Source organism: Heptranchias perlo, chromosome 11, assembly GCF_035084215.1.
Source record: "Heptranchias perlo isolate sHepPer1 chromosome 11, sHepPer1.hap1, whole genome shotgun sequence".
Lineage (NCBI taxonomy): Eukaryota > Metazoa > Chordata > Chondrichthyes > Hexanchiformes > Hexanchidae > Heptranchias > Heptranchias perlo.
Window position 1 is genome coordinate 62,517,004 of NC_090335.1, and position 25,420 is coordinate 62,542,423.

The window sequence follows — 25,420 nt, forward strand, 5'->3', positions numbered from 1 at the left end:
CCGATTTTGGAGCGGGACCACATCCTGGCTCCATTGTGCCGATTTCTGGGCTTGACCCAGACGCGTTTGAGTGCTTCTGAAACATGGAAGTCCTGGCGGGACGATATTTAAAGGGCCAATTGAGGTGCTTAAAGTACTTAAAGATGTTGAATTTTTGTGGTTTGACCGACACAAACCATTTTAGCTACTTCTGAACGTGTCTCCCGTGGCCTCTGAAAGATGCCAGGGAAATGGAGGGAAGTTGCAGCCGGCCCTCATTTGGACTTTTAAACCAGTGATTGACACACGTGAAGAAAAGATGAGTTTTCTCTCAGACAAACCTTTGGCTGGAAGTTCTGTGTGTTTAGACTGAGATTTCTTTGTTCACACTCAGAATTCTTGTGTTCATATTTACCTACATTTTGGACCCCCTCAAACTGACTTCAGGATGGGGAGTGCAATGGATTTATTCTGCAGTACATCGAAGGAGGAGGCCCATCACCATTCGCAGCAGGCAGGATGTGCAGTTCTGGGTGTTGCAAGTCCACAAGATAGAGGTGCGCCACAGGGACCTGCAGAAGAGCAGAGAGGGGCTAATGGTGGGGCTGTGGTTGCAGGAGTACTACCCATGTAAAAGGGTCTACAGGCAAAGGCTGAGCTTCCTGCACCTCTCTGAGGAGCAGTGCCTACGAAGGCTCAGATTGAATCACCAGGTGGTCGTAGACATCTGCACGCTCCTTCATGCAGAGCTGCTCCCGGCTGTGCCTGGTGGGCACGCATTGCACGTCGCAGATAAAGTCACCATTGCCCTCAACTTCTCCACCTCCAGATCCTTCCAGAGCGCCACGTGACATTATCAGGATCGCTCAGTCGTCTGTTCATAAGTGTATACGACCTGGAACGATGACCACCACCACCACCATCAGCACCGACCCCCCCTCCCCCACCTCCGTTTGCACGGAACAGTCCTACAACCACACATACACCCGTTGTACACGCGCCCAATGGATGGCATCAAGTCTTGCCATTCATGGACTCCTCCATCCTCTCCGCTATTGTGGAGAATGTGTGTCGCTTGTCTTCCAGTGCCTCGCAAAGGTGCATCACTACCATGATCTTTCTCAATCGCAACGTGGTTCAGCATCTGCTTCCAGCTGAGCAGAGCTTGGAGAGGAGTGCGCCCATCGTGCAGACTCTCCACAGCTGCCCCAGCCACCAGTGTCTTGTGAGTGATAAATCACCAGGTGACTAGCTGTGTAATAGGACCCACTGAGGTGTCAGTATCTGTGCTAGTGCATGGTTTGCTATGATGTGACGGTGCGCCCTCAGGGGCATGGAGCTCCTCTGAGGAATTGCCCTCGTCCGGGTCGTGTGGTACTTCAGCAATCCTTGGAGGCCCTGGAAGAGAACGTACAGCAATATTAAGAATCATCGCAGAAGTAATGTTGCGATAAGCGTACTCAGGTGTGCAACAGGTCAATCATTGATAACATCAATTCATGATGTGTGTGAGGGATGTTAAAGTTCTTTCACCAACCGTTTGCAAGGTGCCGGTCTCGGCGTCTCTGACAGCCAAATATTCAACCTTGCGGCTGAGCTCCAAGGCTTCCTTGTCCGCCTCTGTCAGGGGAACTAATTGTGGTGGCCCCCCCCCCCCTCCAGTCCTACTCCTCTCCCATGCATCTTGCGCGCTCTACTCCTACAAGGGGAGACATACAGACGTGTGAGTGAGTGAGGGCGACGGGTTTCCCACGTGTGCATTGACCCTCCCCCCCGCTGAATTCCCACCGGTAAGTTAAAATTTACACCCTAATGTCAGTATATAGGAAGAAAAAGCATCCCTAAAGCCTGTTAATATGTTAATAGCTTTAGAAAATAGTATGACAATGTAGCAGATCATGTAAGTATATCGGATTCAGAGGCCTTCTGGCCAGGGTTAGCTCAATGACTTCTAAATTCAACAACCATTTGCATTTATATAGCGCCTTTAACGAAGAAAAACACACCAAAGCACTTCAGAAAAGGATAAGCAGACAAAAATGGATACCAAGCCAAAGAAGGAAACATTAGGATTGGTGACCAAAAGCTTGGTCAAACAGGTGAATTTTAAGAAGGAGAGGGACGTGGAGAGGCAGAGGAGTTTAGGGACGGACTTCCGGAACATGAGGCCTGGATGGCTGAAGATACAGCACCAATGGTGATGCGAAGGGAAGGGAGTCAAAGGAACAGAGAGTTTTCAGGGGGTTGTAAAACTGGGGGACATAACAGGAATAAGGTGGGTAAGGCAATGAAGAGATTTAAACATGATAATAAAAATTTTACATTGGCGGCATCGGTGGACCAGGAGGACATTTTGGTCAGCGAGCACTGGGGTGATGGGTGAAAGGAACTCAATGTGCATTAGATACGGACGGCAGAGCTTTGGAGGGCAGAGGATGGGGAGCAGGCCATGAGAACGTTGGACTATACGAGTCCGGAGGTGTCAAAGGCATGGATGAGGGTTTCAGCGGCAAATAGGCTAAGGCAGGGACGGAGGTGGGCAAGGTTACGGAGGTGGAGGTAGGCGGGCTTTGTGATTGAGAGGATTATGGGATTGGAAGCTCAGATTGGCGTTTAATGGAAAACTGATATTGCAGTTTGGTTCAGCCCAGAGACAGTAGCTGGGGAGGAGAATGGAATCAGTGACAGGGCACAGAATTGTTGAGGGGACCTAAGGCAATGGTTTTGCTCTTCCCAATGTTTAACTGGAAGAAATTGTGGCTCATTCAAATGTGGATATTGGACAAGCAGTTTGACAAAACATAGGCAGTAGGCGGGGGGGTCAAGAGAGGTAGTGGAGAGATAGAGCAGTGTCATCAGCATAGATGTGGAAGCTGACCCCATGTTTGCAGATGATGTTAAGGGGTAGATGACGATAAGGAAGAGGAAGGAGCCAAGGATAGATCCTTGGGGGCCTCTGGAAGTTACGATGTGAGGGCAGGAAGAGAAGCCATTGAGGAAATATTCTAGCTACGATCAGATAGGCATGAGTGAAAGCAAGCAAGAATACTGCCACTGAGCTGGACAATGAAGGAAAAGCATTGGAGAAGGATGGTGTCGTCGACCATCTTAAAAGCTGCAGAGAGATCGAGGAGGGATAATGCACAATGGTCAGTCACAGAAGATGTCATTAATGACTGCTTAGGGCTGTTTCAGTGCTGCGGCAGGGACGGAAACCTGACTGGAGAGGCTCAAACCTCCAACGCCTCGACCAAGTGGCCTTTTTTCATGTGTGAGCCTAAACTGTGCTATTTGACTATAATGGGCATCACAACTGAACCCTAATTCTGGTGTCACCTGAACACCATATATGCACATTTTCCAGTTGTGGTCATTGAATAGCAGTTAAAAGCAGGAGCCTTAACTGAGTTCCTCCCCAGCCCTGGAATACAGGGGTCAATTGTAGCATCATCAGTACTGATGGGAGGAAGATTTCCTCTGTGTGCTAGGTGATGAAATCTCACACATGTTCTTTATAAATATATTTATGAATTTGCTGCAGAAGTCGCCTTACTCCATAAGCTTCTTAAATAATAAAGTGCATTTTAAACAGCTGAAGAATTATTATGGGCTGCATAAATCCAAGTACTTTTATTAAGATAATCATATGATGGAATACAATTCAGCACATGACCAAAAATATCACACAGAATCTGTTTCTTTTTGATCTAGTTACCAGCTCAATTTACTGTCCCATGTCAGTGACCTTGGAGTTAGACTATAAAAAGCAAGCAGTTCAGCTTTTGTTTGATTCATTAAGCAATAAATCATTTAGTTTGTCAAACAATAAGAGTTCTGTAGTTGGCCTACCAATAAAATTACACAAAACTCAATTTTTAAAAAAAACCATCACTAATATTTTAGAAATAAATGAGGCATGATCTAAGAGCATAATTTGAATGGGTTGAGACATGTGAATAGAACAGGGAGAATGACTACCAAGATGGGTATGAATGGAAATCAAGAGGAAGGAAATTAAATTCTTGTAGATGGAAAACTTCTGCGAGGGATAAGCCTCATAGTAGCAACTAAGAAGGGTGAAATGGGATGAATGGTAAGAATATGTGACCTCTCTATAGGGATATTTAGGACAAAAAGAATAAACTATAATTGGGCCTACAGGTAATTGGAGGATGTAATGGTTGCTTTATGCACAACTTTTTCACTCAAAGGTAGAGATAGTAATTAGATAAATCAGTCTTTCGATTGTATAATTAACCAGCTACAAGCATTAATGGATGAGCTATGATATTACTAACAGTACTTTTGGACTGATGTTCAGGTGTTTATAAAACACCTGAACAAACTTCAGCCACAAGTTCAAGCCTCATTAGGCTTCCAAGCAACACAGATAAATTTCTCCCTCCCCCCACTAAGTCACCAGGAAATGCAAATACATACTCACCATTAAAGTACCAAAGATTGGAATCAGATCTGCTGAATTACCTAGTCCACTAGAAAGCAAACAATCATACCCAGTTCTGGATGGACTTTGAATCAGTGCAGCTAATCACTAAACCATTAGAATCTAGACTCAAGTTAGGTTGCTACGGACGCTCAGTTTACAAGAAGAAGTTAATAAAGTAACCTATCTTTACTATTGTTCTAGCATCTGATCATAGCTGGTTACTTGGCAATGATTGTGAAATATATAGAAGCTGGCATTGCTCACAAACAGCTTGTCACAGTTCCTCTGTGCCTACACACTTCATTTTCTTAAGGAGCAGGTAAGCCAACCTTAATGTATTTGAATAGGCCCAAATTTTCTGAATGAATCCAAATTCAGTCTGTTCAAATTATTGAGTTCCCAGTGAAATGTGATGCTAATCAAACAATCTCAGAAAAGTTCCATTAGTGGCAATGATACTCAGTCTAATATTTTAAACTCCCTCTTCTCCTGAACTTGGGTCATTTGTTTTTTAAATCTAGAAGTAGGAATTGATACCTCTCAAAAAAGCATAGCATTTATAAAAACTTTCCATCTGTGCTGTAAATTCTGGCAGTTTGGGTTTAAGTTCTATGTTGGCATCTTGGGTCAAAGTAATTCAAGGTGACTCAACCTATTATCTTCCATTAGGCAGTCTAATCATTTGCCTTCTGCTTCTCTGATCAGCATAGGCAGATTAGCAATTTTCATTGCTTGGTGTATTGAGTAATACTGGCCTAACCATTAGGATCAGAGGCAAATTTAAATGGTAAACCTTCAGTGACTGTAAGAACGCATAGACACCATAGCTAAAGCAGTCTGCTTGATTGGCACTCCATCCAATGGCTTAAACATTCAATCCCTCCACCATCGGTATACCGTGGCCGCAGTGTGTACTATCTACAGGATGCACTGCGGCAACTCCCAAGCCAGTGACCTCCTCCATCACCTTGAAGGACAAGGGCAGCAGGTACATGGAAACATCACCTCTTAAGTTCCCCTCCAAGTCACACACCACCCTGACTTGAACATATATCACTGTTCCTTTATTGTCACTACCTAACAGCATTGTGGAAGCACCACATGGACTGCAGCGGTTCAAGAAAGCCCACCCTCACTACCTTCTCAAGGGCAACTGGGGATGGGAAATAAAGGCTGGCCTTGCTGGCGACGCCTGCATCCCGAGAATGAATGAATGAATGAATAAAAACATCTAAAAGGATTCAAGTAGGTTCTGCTTTACCTTAATTGGTAAGAGTTTTCTTGCTTGAAAACCACATATATCTAATGAATTCGAATCAAGATTTGGCAGATAAAATTAGGTGTTTTGATTATTCAGTTCATTCCTTGATTACTTTGATCTATTTGGTGGTTCAGATCATTTCAGGATAGGAAAGCCTTTCTGAAAAACCTAACCCAGACACTGCTGGAGGGGAAAACCTCTTGAACAGTGCACAGCTTTTGTGCTCAGCACTTTGATCTGAATTTCTTCTTCTAAAGACATTGCCAAGAGATCTCTAGGTTTATTTTTAAATTTATCTTACTAAAATCTGCTTCCCGAACCACTGACAAGGACAGTTGAACCGAGGCCTAATAAACTTCTTCATTTCTACTGAATCTTGAGAGACTGATATCACAAAGGATGAGGAGAAAATGTCTGGTGTTAAAATGAAGAAATTCAGAATGGCTATAGATAGTCTGCTTTGAATAAGTATACCACAATGTCAAGTTATAAGCAGTTTTTAATAGAATAAAATTAAAATAATGAAGAGATTTCATGGTGGTATCTTGAGAAGAAATAACTTCAAGATACTGAGCACTGGCACTGCACACTGTTAAGTAGGTTTTCTCCCATGGTGGTATCTGGTTTGAGCTTTCCAGAATGGTTGTCTATCTTTGATGGAAGGTACAAACGCTAGAGCTCTGTCTACGTCCTCCTCACCAGTTAATCACTTCTCTGATATTTGACAGTTGTTTCTATTCTACTTGCGTATGTCACCAATATACCTAACATCTAATTAGATTAGACAGGATTATTAACTACATTTCAATATGGTTGATCTGTTGAAGTTTCTGTGCCTTGTTTACTGTTTCTTTTACTATAAAATTATGTATGATTTTCACAAAAAAAAACAAGGAATGTGTGAGAAATATTATTTTGCAGCACAGCAGTTTAAGGGATGTCACTTATGACAGATGTCAGTGTAGTGCTAACTAAATTGCCGTCATATACTTATTCATGGAGAAATGCGAAAGGCTTATTAGCTGAGTTCAAAAACATTATTCTTCATTGATGTTTATTTTAGATCAGTGCTTAAGTGGCGTGACTGGCATACAAAGATATTATTTAGTGTTACATTCACTTGATATTCAGCTGTCGTTGTTTGTGATGCTTTGTTGCCTCAGGTAATTATGTCTGACGTCTGCTGTCTAGAGTTCTTGATAAGTGTGTGCATGCATAAATTCTGACAGGATATCATGGGTCTGGTTAGCTAATTAAGTCATGCTTCTTTATCGTTTTGTATAATGGATGAACCCACGCTCATCTGTCAAAGGATGAAAAAGTTATCACAATTTTAATTTATCGATGTCAACCTGTGTGACTACATTTCTTCACTCGAAGTGTATAGCAGCAAAGTACCTCTGACTGTTAAATACCTACGTACTGCCATAAGGCGAGCTATGAAGATAATGCTGAACTATGTTTATTTTGATTAAGAACCATCTGAAACTCCTGCTACATCAGAACATACATTTAATCCGCATATGATATTGTGCAGAATTTAAAGTGCAACAAGCCAATTTCTACTGTGTAAATTTTTGTGGAGAATAATGGGTGCGAAAGAGCAAAGCCCTTCGTGCAGGACACCGCAAAGGCTGAAGAGAGATAAGATAAATCAAGGCAGAGTGGTTAGGTGACTCCAAATGTGGGTTTTAAAAAGATACAGGTTGTGAGAGTAAGGGAAAGCTAACAAGAGTCAGACTTCCACAGTACTGGGGTCTTGGGAAAGAATGAAACGATGCCACGAATCTCGGTTTCAACTCTGTGAAGTTGTGGGAAGCAGGAAGAGGGTGTTGCTCAGGAGCAATGGTCAATCCATTCCATCTGTGCCTACTAATGGAAACAAAATAATTCACAGATCTTCAACCAATTGAATCAGTTGACAATAAACGCCCTAACTTTTAGAGTTGTTATTGGTTCAATAAAAATCAAGTGGGCCGCAATGATATCTAGAAATTCAACAAAATAATTATTGGAAAGGGGAATGGTGGGATTGTGGCCATCTTGTTTGTTTTCACATTAGCCAACCTACTGATTAAGTTGACCCGAGAACTTGCACAACAGGTTGATTTGAATTTGGGTAATATTTTCCCTGTATGCTTGCCAATGTGTTGAGATACTTTTCTGACCAACTTAACTCCTCCATTACTTCAGTTGTATTCTGCTTCAATGTCCAAGGTCACTACAAGATTAGCATTTGTTTCAGAATATATCAATGGGGCTAGTCTTAATTTACTTACAATATCATAAGAGTGCTAGAGGCAGTGGTAACACTTCTTTAGCTTTAACTATCACACGCCTTTCTTACTCTTATGAAGTATTTGTTTACTCTTTCTTATTCAATGCGCAAATAGCATTAACTAGTCCCCGGACCTCAGATGGCACTTTGCTCTCTATTACAATGTTTTTAGTATAGTGAATGGTAATCAGCGAATTACAGAAAATAAACCATTAACTCTTGTGAGGCTGCATCTGAGATTGCTTATTGACCATCATTTAGAATTTCCTGATGGCAATTTTGCTTAGCTGTGACTTTGGAAATTAATTTTTCTCTCATTTTCACCGACAGGATGGTTTACAGTGGCAATTTGATCGATTGGAGTTCTATTCAAGGTTCTGGTCTCGGGTCTGCGTTTTTGTGTTCTTCTGTTCACATGAGAGCACCATGAGGAAAAGACGGAGATAGGGAGACTGAGATTGCAGAGCAACAGAAAGACCAAACACAATCCAAGAGCGTGCCGTCCAAAGGGCACAGGAGTTGTTTGGTGCCAACCAGCTTTGCAGCCATCCCATAAAAACAGAGGATTTGTTTAATATTGAACTGGTGGAAACTCTTGACTTCCTTAGATAATAGTTTCAATCTTACATTGCATTAATTTAGCATTATTAAGAAATGCTTTCTTTGTGTATGCAAAGCACACTTAAGGTCATCTAAGGTTGCAGATGACATAAAATTGGTGCAGGGGTCAATGATGCTGACCAATGTGCAATACTCTAATGGGACTTGGACAGGCTAGGTCAATGGGCAGAGAGGTGACAGAAAGAATTCAACATGCATAAGTATAAAGTCGTAGGATTAGGTAGAAAAAGTGAGAATGTGAGGTAACAAAGCTGGAAAGACATCTGGATTTGTGGTGGATAGGTTGTTAAAACTGTTGGTTCAATGTTCATAGAGAGTAAGATAGTGGGATGTACAGCTACAGGAGATGTTGAAGTTGTATCGAGTCTTTGGTGAGGCTACATCTGAAGTGATCAGTTGTGGTCTCTTATAGGAAAATTGCAGGATCATTTGAGTACAGGAGAGTACTACAAGGCTGATTGCTGAAATTAGAGGGTTGAGTTATGAAGAAAGATTGTCTACTCTTAGACTTTATTCACTGGAGAGGAGAAAGATGGAGGTCTTTTAAGATTTTCATAGAATCAGAGAAAGATTACAGCACGGAAGGAGGCCATTTGGCCCATCGAGTCCGCGCCGGCTCTATGCAAGAACAATCCAGCTAGTCCCACTCCCCCGCCCTATCCCCGTAGCCCTGCAAATTTTGTCCTTTCAAGTACTTATCCAGTTCCCTTTTGAAGGCCATGATTGAATCTGCCTCCACCACCCCCTCGGGCAGTGTATTCCAGATCCTAACCACTCACAGCGTTTTTAAAAAAAAAAGTTTTTCCTCATGTCACCTTTTTGGTTCTTTTGCCAATCACCTTAAATCTATGTCTTCTGGTTCTTGACCCTTCCACCAATGGGAACAGTTTCTCTCTATCTACTCTATCTAGACCCTTCATGATTTTGAATACCTCTATCAAATCTCCTCTCAACCACCTCTGTTCCAAGAAGAACAACTCCAACTTCTCCAGTCTATCCACTTACTAAAGTCCCTGATCCCTGGAATCATTCTAGTAAGTCTCTTCTGCACCCTCACTAAGGCCTTCACATCTTTCCTAAAGTGTGATGTCCAGAACTGGACACGATACTCCAGTTGTGGCCGAACCAGTGTTTTATAAAGGTTCATCATGACTTCCAAAGTTTTGCACTCTATGCCTCTATTTACAAAGCCCAGGATCCCGTATTTTTTTTTAACAGCTTTCTCGACCTGCCCTGCCACCTTCAACGATTTGTGCCCATATACCCCCAGATCTCTCTGTTCCTGGCCCCTTTTAGAGTTGTGCCCTCTAAAGTATGGAGAATGTGGATCTAGGAAAGTTCTTCTGTTGGGCACAGGATTCAAAGACTGGGGACACAATTTAGAGTTAAAGCTGTTAAAAGAAGATAGAAAATTGAGTCAACCTTTTTTTAATAAGCAAGTATAGAATTGTGGAAGAGTTTACCATTGTGAGTGGTGAAAGAAAACTACAGTTTTTAAAAAGGATTGGATAAATTTATGTTGGGCAAGGGGCTATGGGGCAATTTGTTGCAGAATTAGGTAAGGATCCTGATTAGTTGTTTGGAACAGTAAGCGAGGTGAACCAATGGCTTTCTCATGTCTTTGTTACTATGGCATGGGGTATTTTCACAAAGGAATTATATGGCCTCAGTAGAAGCATCCCTTTGTACAGTTGATGTTGTAATGTTTTTCCACATTCTGGTATTTTCATAGCTACTCAGAACTAGGTCATGCACCAAGAGCTGAAAACAAGCCAGTGGAGAGAACAGTAATCTGTAATTTGGAGGCAGACAGACTTGGAGACTGTTGAAGTCAATGGAAAGAAAAATCAGACACGGTGTATAACGGGCAGCTGATCCACTGCTGCCTGCTTTGCAACCCCACCAAAGTTAAATTTCAACCCCTCGTCCATTCACTATAATGTATTTATTCTGTGAACAGCGTTGGGGTGGAAATAAGATGTTTCTAAATACGTTTATACAACATTGCCTCTTAAGTGATATTTAACGAGCTAACTTGTTTAAACTAAGTGCTTAAAATTATAGCAAACCAGTTACATATATAAAAATCTTACATCTAGTTCATGCCATCGCACTTTAAAGTTTCACATTCGTATATGTAAAGTATGAGTCACACTTACATCTGATTGACTCGAATGTCACATTCATAAATTTCACAACTGAACGGGTGGGGAACTTGCCAATGAATAATTACTAAGCGATCTGAAAACTACTAATCAAAAATGCACAATCAACACATAGCTATCAATAAAACAAATAGCAAGGATTCCTTCAGTCGCTATCTAGGATATAATACTAAAAACAAGTCTTGTAAAATAGCAAGTATAGAAACAAAATGTTTAATTTGCAACAAAATCATAAACTTAACTATACAGTTGCTTTTCCTGTGCACAAAATTCCCTTTAGGAGGCGTGCTCCTCCTTCAGGCAACTGGGCCTTGAATTCATGGTCTCTTCAAAGCTATCACTGTGAGTGAAGAGATTCAAATCAGTTAGCAGGCTACAACTCCCAGAATGAACCAGTGTCATTGTGTAAGCACACTGTGGACGACAGATTAAGGCTGCCTACTTCTGAGTTTAATAAGCACCATCACATTTTGGAACCGGGTAAAGGTGCATAGCATGAGTGAAAGCAGGAGTGCCTATTCACAGTGCAGGCCAGACTTGCTGTTTGTAAGCCATGATTTCCTCCCCACCCCCCTGCCCAGCGATGAAGGAGAACTGACGGCATTACTCGGAGCAGTCAACACTTGAAGGTAGCTGTGAATTTTACTGTATAAAAGCAAGAAACAGTGTACAGCAAGAACTTTTGAACTACAGCTGAGGTAACTTTGATAGGAAAAATGACTAAATATATACATGAGGGTGTATAGAATTACAAAACAGAACACAGCAACAATAATAACATATAATAAACATAGGCAAAACTGCAGCCCAGTAATAATGATTAACACCAAATACAGTCACCACACAGCAATAATAGTATTAATATATTACTATTACAGCTAGAGCTGTATCCCCAAACTTGATCCCTCCTTCCCTTTTCAAATCCAGCTCAAGCTTTATGCCTCCATCCTAACTCAGTGCCTGGTTCTCAGCTCCTTTATGCAAACGCAGAAGATGACACACACCCCAGCCCTCCACATCCAGAGAGAAAATTATTTCTGCAGCTATCGGAAGTTGGTGCTCCAATTCTGCCTTTAGATCTCAATAACAGGTGAAAATGTACAGAAAAATGGAGAAAAAGACATACAGGAAGAAAGGGAGAGAACATTTGTGAGGCTCATAGAGTACCAGACATATGGAAAGAAGATAAACCGAGAAAGATACAAAGTAAAAGATGGAAACTGAGAGAAACATACAAAGAGGAGACAGAATCAAGGAGAGACTTACACATAGGGAGAGAAAGAATTGGAGAAGTATCTGGAGATATACAGATAGCATCAAAAATGTGAGACTGAGGAAGAGGAAACGAGATAGTGTGGATGGTAAATAAGGAAAGGGAATGATAAAATACATAATTATGCAACGATAATAATGTATTGTATGCTTTCTGCTATCGAGTGTCAGCTTGTCTTAATGGTAGCACTCTTGCTTTGGAGCCAGAGGTTATAAGTTCAAGCCCTACTTCAGTACAGAATCTAGGCTGAAACCTCAGTGCAGTACTGAGGGAGTGCTGCCATGTTGGATGTGCAGTTGTTTGGATGAAATGTTAGACCGAGGCCCCATCTACATCTTCACATGGATATAAAAGATCCCATGGCACCATCTCACTATCTGCCTTCAACTAACTTTACCATCTGCTGTTTATGGGATCTTGCTGTGTATAAATTGGCTGCTGTTTTTGGTTACATGACAACAGTGACTGCATTGCAAGTCATTGGATGTGAAGTGCTTTCGGACATCCTGAGGATGTAGTAAGGAGCAATATAAATACAAGTTAATTCGTAATGCGTTCATCATCATTATAAAACAGCATGGCCTCTGATTTTGAGCATTGCCTAGGGAGATCCACTTGTAATATTAAAATTCTAACTTTTTTCAATTTCCTCTTCCCACTTTAGCTCATAAAAAGAACATTAAGAGAAGCAGTAATTCTCTCTTTGACTGTGCTAGTCAAGGGAGCTTCAGCTACACAATCCCATCTGCACATAGCTTATCCTTTTATCTTAAATGTGCATGGACAGGATTTAATAGCTTACTACTGTATCTGCATCCGTACTACATATTGTATGCACAGTTGAACATTAAAGGGTGCTCTATAGTAAAACTTTTTGTTTAATTGTTGAACAAGAGCTGGAGATGAAAAAGACCATTTCATTTTCATAAAAGCAAAATATAGCTTTCTTAATCAGTTTATTTGATTTTTTGTGTTTATTCTGTTGTGTATCAGTAGTAATGAGTACTGCAAAACTGCCATTCAGTAAGACCTTCAGTCCTGATATGGATAAAATCTTGCATTATAGTGGGGAGTAGATGTATTTTAATGTAATGTAAAATCCATTTTCTAAGCTGTGACTTTATGTACACTTTCTTCACAGACATGAGAATTAGAGAAGAGACAGCCTCAACACTGTGTGTGTGGATACAGATATCAGAGGCGGCAGATACGGACATAAGACAGAGAAGAGAGACACAGATATGAGGGAAAAGAGATAGAAACATAAGAAAAAGATAGATACACACACAAGACAGAGACACAGAGAGAAGAAACAGATACTGAGATAAATGAAAGAGATGACACAGTAAGAAAGAGGAAACACAGACTTGAGAAATGAGTGGAACAGAGAAAAGACAGAGTCCATAGAGGAGCACCCAATACATCAAATGTGTAATAGATTACAAGCTTATACAATTCCTGTAATTTGTGTACTACAGGAATATATTAAAACAGAAGGCTATAGATCATAAAAAAGGGTGACTTGTACACTGATTCAAAAGTGTTTTTCCTAAAACACTAATATGGACAGGGAATGTATACACCAGATTTTATAGTACTTTTCCCTTCCTCTTCTCTCCATGCTTACCATAGGTTTCTAGAATTTCCACGTTGTTACGTATAACAAAAATAGATGGATTTGCCGAGTTTGGCGATGGAAGTCCAGACTTTTCTGGCCCCTCATCCCCATCAATCATTTCTGCTCAACAAGTCATAAATGCACACTGCCAGAGCTACAATAGAGTGGGATGGAATTTTCGTAAAAGCTCACATCTGGACAAAATTGTTGGAAGAACAAAATCCAAAATCCAAATCAAAGAGCTAACATTAAAGTACAAGTAGGCTTAATTTTTTCCCTATGTTTTTCAAATATTTGCTTTGTAATATCCCCTGTGGTTTGCACCCACCTCTGACTGATCTGGTGGGCAGTCACCTCCTTCAGAGTTCCCACCAATCGTGCTCTCTAGCTGTAGAGTTTAGAGGATCAGGATGCATGTTAGTGATCAATGCGCTGCATTGAGATTGTATGAATATACTTTGTGAAGGGCCTTCAGCTTTCTTGCCCCCACACTCTCAAATTCTCTTCCTACACCCTTCTGCCCCCTTACTACATCCCTCCCCACCTTCAAAAGCTTCCTCAAAACCTCTTCAATTATTGTTCCGTCAACTTCCCAAATTCTTCTCCCACTTTTACTTGGTTCCCATTTGCCCCCTACCCCCACCATTTTTGTTAAGCGCCTCGAGCTTTTCGCTATGTAAATGTTGTAGTAGTAGCAGCTGCTGTACTGTAGTATGTCAATGCTCACAGTATTTCCCTACCTCGGATGAGTGCCTCACTTTCATTCACAACAAAATCCAAATCAAAGAGCTGACATTAAAGTACAAGTAGATTTTTAGGCTTAATTTTTTCCCTATGTTTTTCAAATATTTGCTTTCACCTCTATGATGAGGATTCAAAGCCCTCCCAGACCAAATGAATGAAATTCTCTCTCTCTCTCATGTCGATAAAGATCCAAGTGTAATGATTTTGAACATTGTCAACCTAATTACTGGTGTGTGAGTCTAAAACACAAAACCGTTGGCACTAAATTGCAGATTCATTCTGAAAGGCCACAGTTTTCTTTGTTAAGCTGAGTGCCTGACTTGTGTGGAAATCAATCATCGTGAATAAGAATCTCCAAAACAAACTAATGACAACTCTACATAGCGATTCCATTTGCCCAGTACGGAGTGCATTCTCTCTCCCCGTAGAGACATAAGCTCAGAGAATCTATATAGGTTGGCAAGAACCAAAATTTAGAGACTCCCAGTTTTGTTTGGAAATAGTGCTGGAGTTTAACCAGCTTTTTTTTAAAAAAAAAACTTCACTTGAACTTATATAACACGTTAGTATGTTGGTGATATGATAAAGGACTAAAGAAATCCAAGTCTTTTCTCCTTCTCTACCTGTCGTCATTCTTCCCAGTTTCTTTAACATTTACTATTTCACTTTTCTAGATTATTTGTTACCTATAATATTTACCTGAACTTTTGTTTTATAGTTCCTATTTTTTATTATTTAACGCGAATAATTACTTGTGCCTCTGCTCCATTCTTCTTGGAGCCAGAACCCACATCAGTACAAGTTTTTCCCAACTGGCTGAGATCCAGCCATAATGAGAGCACTTCCCACCCTCTCCACTGAAATACCAGGGATTAGATATATGGGGCTCGATTTTTAACTCCCGGGTGGGAACACGGCAAAGCAACCTCGTTAAAATACCACCTGCCTGACCCAAAGGGCTGGGAAGTTGGGAAGCGGTTACCTGGTCATTAAAATCGGGAGGCAGGAGGCTGCTGCCAGAGACTCAGGGGAATGGTCCCCGGCACAAGGCGAGAGCTCCGGAGGGGAATCCCGGGGTAGGGGAGGCTCAAGGTTTCCTCATAAGGCCTGGAGGAACACTCCTGCTTCTCCTGACCCAAAAAGAGACTGAAAAAACTTACCTTGCTGGGCCTCTTCTGGCCCTGGTTCTTGTTCCTGGCAGGTTTGGCCTGGCGGGCAAACCAGCACTCAGGCCTCAGGTTAAAATAATAGATCGGGCCCCATTGACATCGTCTGAGCCCGCATCTGCATATTTAAAGGGGACCCCGGCAGCTTGGAGCCACGTGCAATTTAAAATTGCAGTCAGCCAGATTGGGACGGGGAAGGAGGGGATCCACGTTAACTGTCCTCCCACCTGGTTTCCGCTGGTTAAGATTAACCCCAAATTCTCTGACGAATCCAGCTCTGCTGCTGGACCAGGAGCTGGCAGTGTTTGTTGTTGCTTATGTGAGTTTTGTCACAGATTTGGCAGGTTGTCAGCTGCCATTAGAATGAGGAGATTTAAGGGAGGTTACTCTAAATAGAGGCTTGCTTGCACTAAGAAACATCTTGTACCTAAAGGAGTATTTGCCCTCTAATTTTGATTAAAATATTTTATCAATAGTGCAAAAGAAAACATAACATACCAGCATCACAAGTCAAACCTGTACTGGCAATTATTTACAGGTACCCCAGTATCTTATGATAGAGAGAGAAACCATATAGTGTAACGGTAGAAATTACTGTCAGTGAAGTTATTGTACGAATGCTTAACACAGTCCAAGTGAATTCCTCTCTGCACTATTTTAACAGAGGCATTAACCCGATTGTTTTAATGGAGAGATTTGGTATGAGTGCATTAAACATTTGTTATGATAACTTTGCCAACAGTATTTTTACCCAATGGTAATGTTGGAATCAGCTTCCATATGTGTGGGTCCTTCCTGCCAAAGCATTCAAATGTTGATACCCTAATTGGGATTTTTCCAAAAGAAGTGTTTGCCATTTTACTTTGGCCAAGAAAGCTCAGTGGGAAAAACACATTGTTGCTGTGTATGAGTGACTAGTCCATTTAGAAAATAGGGGAAGCACATCTGTTGCAAGAAATACAGAAGAACATAAGTCCTCAGTGAAAAAAGCTCTTCGGCCCATCAAGTCTATTCCATCCAAAATAAAATGATTATTTTAACCTAAAATTCCTTTGACACCACCTATTGATTCTCTACCTGAAGAAACATTAAGGTATCTGGGCCTTGGATTGTTTGGTGGTGTGAGGTGGGGAGTAAGTCATATTATCCTGCAAAAAAAATCCCCATAATTAAGTATAACAAAAACAGAAAACACTGGAAACACATTAAGCAGGACTGGCAGCATCTGTGAACAGAACAGACAAGACATTTTGCTATGGACTCTTCTTCAGAGCTCACAGTTTTTGTTTCAGATTTCCAGCATCTGCAGTATTTTGCGTTTTGGCCATAATACATTTTCCAGTATCAGAGTACTTTTTAAATTCAAATAATTATGACTATAATTTTACAAAATAAAAAATTGATGAAAATGATCACTTTTAAAGTGACTGTTAAGAAAGGAAGTGGCCCTCAAAGGGTTAAGTCCATTTGGTCACTTTGCAGATTATTTTTAGGCCAAAGCTGGAACATGCTTTTCGTACATCTTTCCACGACAGCATCCCACTGGGAAAAATGCCCACTATACTGGCCGTAACATCATGTTAGCAGATGGGGAAATAAAACCCACGAGCAATTAACTGAAGTACTTGGCTTCCAAACTGTGGTAAACATGACGCTTTACCCTGATCCAGTAGGAGGCCAGAACTGCACTGTTAACGTATCTCTGGAATTGACTCTTTGTGTGCCTCTTCAGCCAGAGGTCGAGGTAGGGGGTGGTGGAATTGCAGGGTGTTCATTTTGTGATTTAAAATTATTTTTCAGTTTTAGTTCATTTTAAGTTTCATTATTCAGATCTTTTCAGAAAACATTTAGTCTCTTTCTTTTCTCCTATTTTGAACACAGGGAATGACTACATAACAATACATGACTACATTTCAGCATAATTCATTGTATGTGAAGTGCTGCGAGCTGTTTTTAAAACGTGATGCATAGGTATAATACTTGTCAGGCAGAATGTCCATCTTCTATTAAAGCTGTACTGTTCTGCTCTCCTCAACCTGCTACCTCCCATTTGATAATGGGAAACATTTTCCTGTTCTTGCTTGCACCTTTTTTTAAGGATGAAATTATCTAGATATTAACATAGAAACATATAAACTTCATCTGTCCTCTAATTTACTGAATTAGAGGACAGAAGGTATTAACCCATTTAAAATAAATGAGTTAGCGCATGCGTTAAGAGTGGACAAAAGAATTATATGCAAATATGTGAGTGTGCTAATACCATAAGAGTTTTTACTAGTTTTTTATTTTCTCATGTACTGACCCATATATTACCTTCGCAGTTTAATAAACTGCATGTCTGTTGCCTGTAGTGATTTGTATTGCAACAAATAAAATTATTTGACTTTCTAGGGTCTCTGCTGAATTTATTTTTCTAAGTCACAAATTTATGTTTTACAAGAAATCTGTTTAAAGATGTAGGGGGCAAGAAATTTGATAGGGCCTATTATTGGGCACGGGTAGCGCTCTCCGCTATTACCCCGCGCCCAATAGTTGCTGCGCAAGCAGGACGAGACTTTTGTGAGACCTGAGGACTGACCTGCAATCTGCATTGGAAATCAGCATTGACACAAGGATTCAATGCAATTTGCACTTTCCACCAGCAGGGGGAGCCCCAATCTTTTTAAAGGGAGGATGGCTCTTCAAATCTCTTAAAGGTAGCTGGTACCTGTTATTTGCTGTAAATAACAATCTGCTGTCTGCACGGAGTCTGAACGGAGATCAGGCATCGCACATGTAAAATACAGATGCAGGTCTTGTCCCTATGTTTACACACTGATGAGTTATGTTAAAACATTGAATAAAGGTTGCGCACTACTAAATCCCACATCCTCCAATCTGCATGCCAGACTTCACCAATCTGCCAATCTGAGTTGGTACCAGGCCTACAAGAATGTGTGCACTGAGGTTCTCTGCTGATGTACTAGAGGTCTTGGTGCAAGAGGAGAACAGAATGAGGGACATCCTACATCTGCGGAGGGGGGAGGGGGCGGGCAAGAGGTCCTCCAGCCATATGGCCAAAAGCAGTGGCAGGCATTGGGGAACAACGTCAATGCCAGGCGCACAGCACCACAAACATTGATGCAGTGTAGGAAGAAATTCAATGCTTTGACATGAGTGGTCAAGGTGAGTGAGGTCAACTGTCAAGTCTCGTCTCCTACCAACTGCACCACTAGCCGCATCCACTGCTCCACGCACTACACCCATCACCCACATACCAACAAACTCTTTCCATCAGTACTCAATTCTTCCAATCAGATGCTTCCTCTCACCCTTACACGTTACCGCTGTTGCAAGCCGCCCACTCACAGACCACACACACACTGGAAGCTATTCAACCATGACAGGCACATCACCCAGACACATGTCCTGCTTTCTTGTAAGAGAAGGTGGCGCATAACAGGAGGCATGCAGTGGCATTTAGCCCCTCGAGCCTGTTCCGCCATTCAATGAGATCATGATTGATCTGTGACCTAACTCCATATAACTGCCTTAGCCCCATTTCCCTTAATACCCTTGGTTCACAGAAATCTATCAATCTCATTTAGAATTAACAATTGAGCTAGCATCAACAGCCGTTTGCAGAAGAGCGTTCCAAACATCTCCCACCCTTTGCGTGTAGAAGCGTTTCCTAACTTCACTCCTGTTTGTTCTGGCTCTAAATGTTAGGCTATGTTCCTACGTCCTAGTATTCAAGTCTAGGAGACCTCCAAAAACAGTTACAAAGGTATTGGCAGCCAGAAGCAATAATCCAGCCGCTAACCTGTAAATCCTGCATGGTCCCTTTAAATAGCGCCGGTGGGGGGTCCTCCAGGCACTCTAAGACACGTTCAGATGGTCGTGGTTAAGACTGTGCATTCAGTTGAGCATTAAATGCCAAAATGGTGTCTATCATTTTAAATCAGCATTGCACACTGATTGTATCCATTTTCTCCTTACTTTGCATGCTTCCGGCGTTCGGTATTTGCGCATGCGCTAATACCTATACTAAGATGGCGTCCAGCGCACGTCACGCTGGAAATGTGTGTGCGCAGCTAAGACGCCATCTTGGACGTTCGAGAGGCCGCGTAGCGCCGAAACAACGGGCACTACATGGCCCAATTTAGCTCCCGTAATTCTTTACCAAATTTGGGGGCAGTTAGCTCTGAAACCTTCATTACAGAGCAATCATATTGGCTGTGGCTCTGTTTGCTGAGCGCTGATTAAAACTAAGATTTGAACAAAAAAGAATAGTATTAACGACTCAATGATTTTATTGTGCCTTCCTTGGGTTTATATAAAATAAATTATATTGAATAAATATAATTGTCTTGAGAGACACGTTACCCTGACAACCCTGATCCCTCTGCTGTTTTATGTGTTAAGTGACATAACAACAGGGTTAAGCTGGAGAAGAGAGAATCTGATCTGATCTAATTCACATTGCTCTGGATTAAAAGGGCATCAACTTCACAAAAATATATTTTGCAAACCTTTAGTCCATTTACAAACACTTTATCCAATGCTTTTAAGTGTGTTGAAATAATTCAATGCATCAACTTTGAATGAGGCCATTATAACAAAATAGCACACGGCTCTTCTTTCTCTTCAAGCAAAAACAAAGTTACTTGAACATTTTCTTAATTTCCTGGTTAGTTTTTCGTAGTGAGTCGTAGGTTTTATAAGAACAGGGACTCCTTTATCAGCAATGATGTGGCTCTGGGATATGGGAGCACTGGAAGTGGGGGGTGGGGGGCAGTGTCTGGAGGTACTGGAATAGGATCTTTTGGTCTAGCAATACATTGAAGGGAGGTTTGGGGTCTTGGGAAACCACTTGGTAAGTCCTCAGATCAGGGATCACCAGGAGAGGGGTTCCAGGGTCTAAAAGCATTGGAGATGGTTCTGGAGTCCGGGAGCACTGGAAGGGGTTGGAAATCCTGGGAAGGAGGTTTCTAGCATTCGGGAAGACTGTGTGAGGGATGGTCTAGGAGCACTGGTATAAAAGGTATTGGACGGTTGCCAGGTCAGTGGGCAGAATCTAACGGTCTTGAGGGAGGGAGGACCAAGAAGATTGGTGCCCAAACTGCCCTAGGCCTCTTTCAGGCCTTCAGTCATCACCTCACCCCTTCCTCTCCTGACCCATCCGTGGCACCCTCCCCACTACCACTTTCCTCAGAATGCAATAATGGGGTTGGTTACTTCCTTCAACTGTTCTGTGGAAAAGAAATCTGGTTGAAGCCCAAACTTCTGAGACAGGCTTAGGTCTTGAAGTAAAACATTAATAAAGGTATTAAACGACAATGTGGTGGGTAAATTTAATCGTGCTGTTGTGGAATATGTAGTTTCTTTATTTTATTGGTAGGTTCTCAATGGTAGTTTTCCGGCCATATTTCTTACATGGGTCCTGGGGTCTGTATCTTTTTTCTCCCCCATTCCTTGGCCACTGGAGCCTTCTCTTTATCAGATTTTCCAAGCTATCCTCCTCTGCTACTCTGCTGTAATCATTTACACCTCCACTGGACCCATCTTTTGTTTCTATTCATGTACTTTCTATACATTAACTTTGTTTCTCTCTCCACAAATGCTGCCTGACCTCCAGCATTTTCCATTTTTATTTCAGATTTGCAGTATTTTGATTTTGCCCCTTTAATGGTTGCTGGTGAAATCCCTGGTACATACAGGCAACGTGTAATGTCATAAAACAATGAGTTTCTTCTGAAATGTTTATTATTTTTGGAAGTGATTATGTACTCAGAAGCGTAAAGAGATGCACAAAGACTGAAGGCACTCTATAATGTCTATACTTTGAGCTGTGCTTTAAGTGGTGCACATTGAAATGATGTGCTATTAACTGGTACATTGCGAAGCTCAGTGACAAATGAATGATGGGAAGTTAATGTGTTGTCCTGCTGATTTATATGTTATTGACTCATAATTAATTAAAACTAAAAGTGTTTGTATTGTACAGTTTTAATTGTGTGCATGACTGAAATGTTAAAAGATTTTACTATTTACTCTAAGCTGAGCTAAAGGACCATTTGCTGGTGCAGTCAGTTATTGCTTTCTCCCCACTAAAGAAATTTTCCCCAACCCACCAGTCTTTTGTTAAAGAGGTCTGATAAGATCATCGGATCCCGATCTGCATATTTAAAAAAGGACCTCACTGCCTTCCCGGGGGTGTCCCGCTTGTCTGGTCAAAAGAGCAGGTTAACACCAGGACACACAAGGAGGGCAGCAGGTTCAGAGGGAGGAAGTGACTGGCCTCATCTTAACTGTCTTCCCATCAGGTTTCCGCTAGGTGGGGGCAGTTAAAACCGGGGCCTATTTTTTGGGGATCTGATTTCTGTCAGTCTAATATAAAGGGAGGGGCAACTGATCCATATAGCAAAGCTGTTCCACTCTCACCCAACAACGAGCTTCTACCCTGTCCTCAGAAGAGAACTCCATCAGCACCAGTTTGGCCTTTTTTCTTTACATTTCTCACATCAATCCTCCTTGGGCCTATTTGAATGACATTGCCAATTAGTGCCAAATTCAGTGTAGCTTTTGTCCATGCCCACTTGAAGTATGGATTGAGATGGCCAAACTCATTTCACATAGGTCCTTTACAGCCAGAAGACAGAAGAGACTTTCACTGCATCGGTCTGAGCTGGATTTGAACTCAGGTTCCAAAGGTGCAAGGCTAATGTCTAATCGACTTTGCTATCCAGTTCCTTTTCCATATATGTTCTTCAGCACAATGTGAGGGATTCCATCTGTATTTTTGAAGATGCTTATATAAAAACTTGCAGATTTAGGATCTAATCCTTACCTTTGTCTGAGTAGACTATTTTTTTCTGATCCTAGAAGGGGGAGCCAGGTAAGGTTGGAACACACCTCTCTTTGATTAACTATTGGTGGCCATTAACATAGTTGAGCCAGTGAATGGACCTTCAGCTGAATAACAAAAAATAATTAATTTCAGCCTGTTGAATACTTTATTGATCTATCAATACAGTACATTGATATCAGTTTGGAATCTAACTGGTATGCAGGTGTGACTATTTATTACAAAACTAATGGTTGCTGCCTGCCTCCCAGGGAGCTTGTTACAAGCAGGCTATTGTGTGCAGCATGAGGAAGTCCTTTAATTGCGTATAATTCATACATTATTAACTCTGGTATGTGCAAACTCAATCAACAAGGTGATATCTTTGGGTGATTAAAATAACTTTGTACTGGCACAAGTCATCAAATCCATTTCATGAGGCACTATAATAGGCCCTAGATAGATGTGAGCACCCAATCCATGGTTAAAACAATAGAAAATGGGCTAGTATTAAATCTATCCACTTTCTTACTATGGCAAACAAATTTGAACTTAAATAAGTTAATATCTGCTCAATGGGCTAAAAGTGCCATGCCAGATGGTTTAGCTGGCTGATGGTAGATTTCAATGCTGTTTTAGTTGCTTAAGGAATACTTTTTCCCTTTTGTCTGCTTCCTGTTGGCTTGTTGTGTAAACGTTGCAAAGGACACCTGAACTCCTGTTGTACTAAGGAGCACAGAGCAATTTACAGGGCCAGAGGCAGGTTAAGCTACTGTGACCAACTAGGAGTGACCCACAGATAGTAGCAACAGCTGGCAAAGGGGGAGAATTGGTTGCTGTTACTGCCAACCTGTCCCACATGTGGACCAATCCAAATCTTTTTCCCTGATAGTAGCTCTCTCCAAAAATGTGTTTTAGACATCAAAAGTGGAAGGCTGGCGCTCGCTGATTTTCAGGCTGTTAAATAGTATCACGAGCTATAACAAAGCTCCTGGTTAACACTAGTGGGAAAATTGAGGCCTTAATGTATTTGGTTCTGAATTGTTTTCACAGATGTTGGACCCTGTCATTCACTTTTGGAACAGATTTTAGAGCTGGTTTGAGATCATTAGTTATTATAAGAATATAATCAGATCAACTATAAAACTCGACACAGGAGAAGCACAAAATTCTAGTTGATGTATTACTATTTTTTCTATTGTGAATTTATAGCTGTAATTCCCTTGTAACCCTTTTCCATTAGATTAATACCAGACCTACATTTTCAGTTATCAGTAAAGGCCAGCCTGACAGATATATTTCTAATAGTAAAAAATCCCTTTAAAGGTTCCAGCAGCTACTTTCCTCTGTGTATAGAGTATATTGGAATGAATTGTACAATAATATCACTTGTCAGTATTTCATACCAATAACATTTTGTTTAAAATGTATTTAAATCTTGTTGACATCATCTATTTACTGATAGCGCAACGCCTAAATCCACCGGAGCCACTGTAGATTCCAAAGTTATGAAACTGAATATTAATGAACGAGTAAAAGAATAAACTAGTTGGCATCTCTTCTCCACTACCAACCATCTTCTTAAACCCTTCTCCCCTGCCCCCTCCACCCTCACCTCCAACAAGTGCGAGGAGCTCATGGACTACTTTGTCACTAAGATTGAGACCATCCGTTCTGCTGCCTCTTCCACATCCCCCCTTCCCCTTATCAACTAAAGCATGGTTACCCCCTGCACTAGCCCTGAACCCGCAATTTCTCCAGTTTCTCTCCTATCTTCTCTCATGCCTTCTCCTGTCTCATCTTGTCCATGAGACCCACCTCTTGCTCTCTCGACTGTATTCCCACTAAACTGCTGACTATCTAACTTCCCTTTCTCGCCCCCATGCGAGCTGACATCGTAAATGGTTTCCTCTCCTCAGGTGTTGTCCCCCTCCCTTTCAAAATTACTATCAGCACCCCCATCTTCAAAAAACCTACCCTTAACCTCTATGCAAATGACTGCCCCATCTCCAACCTCCATTTCCTCTCCAAAGTCCTTGAACGTGTTGTCACCTCCCAAATCCTTGTCCATCTTTCCTGCAACTCCTGAACCTCTCCAATCAGGTTTCAGCCCCGCCACGGAACTGAAACAGCCTTAATCAAAGTCACAGATGGCATCCTCTATGACAGTGATGTTGGTGGATTATCGCTCCTCATCCTTCTTGACCTCTCTGCAGACACTGACACAGTTGACCACGGCATTCTCCTCCAACACCTCTCCTCCAACACCTCTCCTCTCCTCTATTGTTCAGCTGATTGGGACTGCCCTTGCTTCATTCCACTCTTACTTACCCAGTCGCAGCCAGTTAATCTCCTGCAATGGCTACTCTTGCCACGCCAGCACTGTTTCTTCTGGAGTCCCTCAAGGGTCTATACTTGGCCCCCTCCTATTTCTCATTACGCTGCCCCTCGGCAACATCATCCGAAGACATGACATCAGGTTCCATATGTACGCTGACGATATCCAGCTCTACCTCACCACCATCTCTCTCAACCTCTTTACTGCCTCTGTGATGTCAGCATTCTTGTCTGACATCTAGCCTGGATGAGCCACAATTTCTTTCAATTAAACATTAGGAAAACTGGAGCCATTGTCTTCGTCCTCCACCATCCCTCCACCCCCGCAAAAACTTTGTTTACTAACCAAACTGTTCGCAACCTCGGCGTCCTATTTGACCCTGAGCTGCGCTTTCCATTCCATTGTCCGTCCCTGGATGACTGCCTACTTCCACCTCCATAACATCACCCGTCTCTGCCCCTGCCTCAGCCCATCTGCTGCTGAATCTCTCATCCATGCTTTTATTACCACCAGACTCGACTACTCCAATGCTCTCCTGGCTAGCCTCCCTTTCTCCACCTTCCATAAACTTAAGCTCATCCAAAACTCTGTTGCCCATATTCTAACCTGCACCAAGTGCTGCTCACCTTTCACACCTGTACTCATTGATCTCCGGTTCCCTAACGCCTTAAATTTAAAATTTTCGTCCTCGTTTTCAAATC

General features: G+C 41.7%; 1 long non-coding RNA gene across 1 annotated transcript in view; it reads right to left on the reverse strand.

Moving 5' to 3' along the window:
- LOC137326995 (uncharacterized) overlaps positions 1-25,420 on the reverse strand; it is a 62,824-nt gene that overhangs the window by 27,401 nt on the left and 10,003 nt on the right. The window contains exon 2 of the long non-coding RNA XR_010964323.1: positions 22,385-22,509. This is a non-coding gene — a long non-coding RNA (uncharacterized lncRNA). The remainder of the gene's footprint in view (positions 1-22,384; positions 22,510-25,420) is intronic.